This window comes from Oratosquilla oratoria, chromosome 43 (assembly GCF_046742065.1).
Source record: "Oratosquilla oratoria isolate Oo_2021 chromosome 43, ASM4674206v1, whole genome shotgun sequence".
In the NCBI taxonomy this organism is placed as follows: domain Eukaryota; kingdom Metazoa; phylum Arthropoda; class Malacostraca; order Stomatopoda; family Squillidae; genus Oratosquilla; species Oratosquilla oratoria.
The window spans coordinates 39185203-39187702 of NC_134819.1; positions in this window are offsets into that span (position 1 = coordinate 39185203).

The following is a 2500-nucleotide window of genomic DNA, read 5'->3' on the forward strand; positions in this document are numbered from 1 at the left end:
TGGTGTGTGGAACAAGGAGGGCGGGAGGAAATAGAAGGAAGGTTAGTTAGTGGTGGGATGAGGAAGCAAAGAAGGGTGTAGAAGAGAAGAAGCAGGCATTCATAGATTGGCTATAAATTAGGACGAAGGAATCGTATGAGACGTACAAAGTAAAGAAAAAGGAAGTTAAGCATAAGATAAATGAAGCAAAGAGGAGAGCAGATGTAAAATGGGGTAAGAGTATGACAGAAAATGTTGAAAGTAATAAAAAAATGTTTTGGAAAGAAATTAAGAGAGGAAGAGGAGGCGAATCAAGTAGAGACGAAAAGGTAAAAGATGCAGATGGAGAGATGATAATGGAAGAGAAGGCAGTGAGAGGAAGGTGGGCAGAGTATTTGAGGGAGTTGCTAAATGTGAAGGAGGATAGGGAGGGAAAGGTAGTTGCAGTGGGAAGCGCAAAGAAAATGAGAGCGATGAGTGAGGAAAATGGAGGAGAAATCGGGAAGGGTAAAGTGAAAACAGCCGTTAAGATAATGAGAGCAGGTAAGGCACCTGGGTTGGATGGATGCCATGCAGAATGTCTGAAGAAAGGAGGTACAGTTATGGTGGACTGGCTGGTGAGGTTATTTAAAGTTTGTTTAGGAGAGGGTAGAGTGCCGGAGGACTGGAGGAGTGCCTGTATAGTTCCGATTTACAATGGAAAAGGGGACAAGTGTGAGTGTAGTAGTTACAGAGGGATCAGCTTGTTGAGTGTAGTTGGGAAGGCTTATGGGAGGGTCTTGATTGAGAGGATTAGGAGAGGAATAGAGGGAGTAATTGGTGAGGAACAGTGTGGTTTTAGGATAGGTAGGGGATGTGTAGATCAGATTTTTGTGGTAAGGCAGATATATGAGAGAGTTATAGGAAAAGGTAAGGATGTTTTTTGGGCTTTTATGTATCTGGAAAAGGCTTACGACAGAGTGGACAGGAAGGCACTGTGGAGGGTATTGCAGATATATGGGATAGGAGGAAAGCTGTTAAGGGCAGTCAAGAGTTTTTATGAGAGTAGTAGAGCTTGTGTTAGGATTAGAAATGGAGAGAGTGAATGGTTTGAGGTAAAGGTGGGACTTCATCAGGGGTGTGTTATGTCGCCCTGGCTGTTCAATCTTTACATGGATGGGGTGGTGCGAGAGGTGAATGCAAGGGTTGTGGGTCAGGGGTTGGAGATGATTAAAGAAAATGGAGAAAAGTGGGAGGTTAGTGACAGAGTTTTAGAAGGTGTGTGAAAGAAGGCAGCTGAAGATAAATGTGGGCAAAAGTAAGGTGATGAGATGTACAAGGGAAGAGAGTGACAGTTGGCTGGAAGTGGGCATTAAGGGTGAAAGACTGGAGGAAGTGGATATTTTTAGATACTTGGGTGCGAATGTAACAGGAAAGGGAGGATTGGGGGTGGAGGTAGAATGTAGATTGAGAGAAGAGAGTAAATGCCTTGGTGGATTAAAAAGTGTAATGAGAAACAAAAAAGCAATCTGAACTTCTTGCTTTCAGTTTAAAGGGCTGGAATCTTCTTCAGAAAGAATCCAAAGTTAGTTTTTATTGTAAATGACTGTAATCTTGAATTTTTTTTTCACTTGAGGATTGTGTGGTGTTTTGCAATGATGTATATTCTATTATGGAGGAACTTAATCATAAATATGACAAGAATGACTCAAAAGTAAGCCTAAAAACTGTTTTGCTCCATAATGGAAATAAGTTTCTTTCTCTTACTCTGGCCCATGCAGTCAACTTAAAGGATACATATGAGATTATGAAGCTTCTATTGCCCCCCCCCAAAAAAAAAAAATGGAATATATGTGGCGACCTAAAGGTTGTGACACTTTTACTTGGAATGCAGCTGGTTACACGAAGCTTTATTGTTTTTTCTGTGAGTGGGATAGTCGGGATAAGAAAAAACATTATGAAAAGAATGTATGGCCGAAACGATCTCTGACCCCAGTAGAGAAGAATGTTGTCAATCCTCCTTTTATTTTTAATCAAAGAAAGATATGGATAGAATTGAGAAGGGATTCACACATTTGAAAAATAAGTTTCATAGAGTAAGTGACACAAAATTTGAAGGTTTTTTTGTTGGACCACAGATTAGGGAGCTGAAGAGAGACCAGAATTTTGATGAAGAGCTAAATAATCTTGTAAAAACCGTACGGCTGTCATTTCAGGAATTTTGCGCAGAGCTTTTGGGGAATCACAAAGCATGTAACTATTCTGAAATCGTAAAAGACCTACTGACATCCTACAAGGCCTTGGGATGCAATATGATCCTAAACATGCACTTCCTAGACTATAATTTTAACTTTTTTTTTCTTGCAAATCTTCGCGCTATCATTAACGAGCACGGTGAAAGGTTTCACCAGGACATTCTGAACATGAACACCCAGTATCAAGGGAGGAGCTCTTAAATTTTGACTGATTACTGTTGGACACTAAAAAGGGATCTCCTAACAGCAAAATACACTTGGAAATCATACATTTCTACATTCAAAGG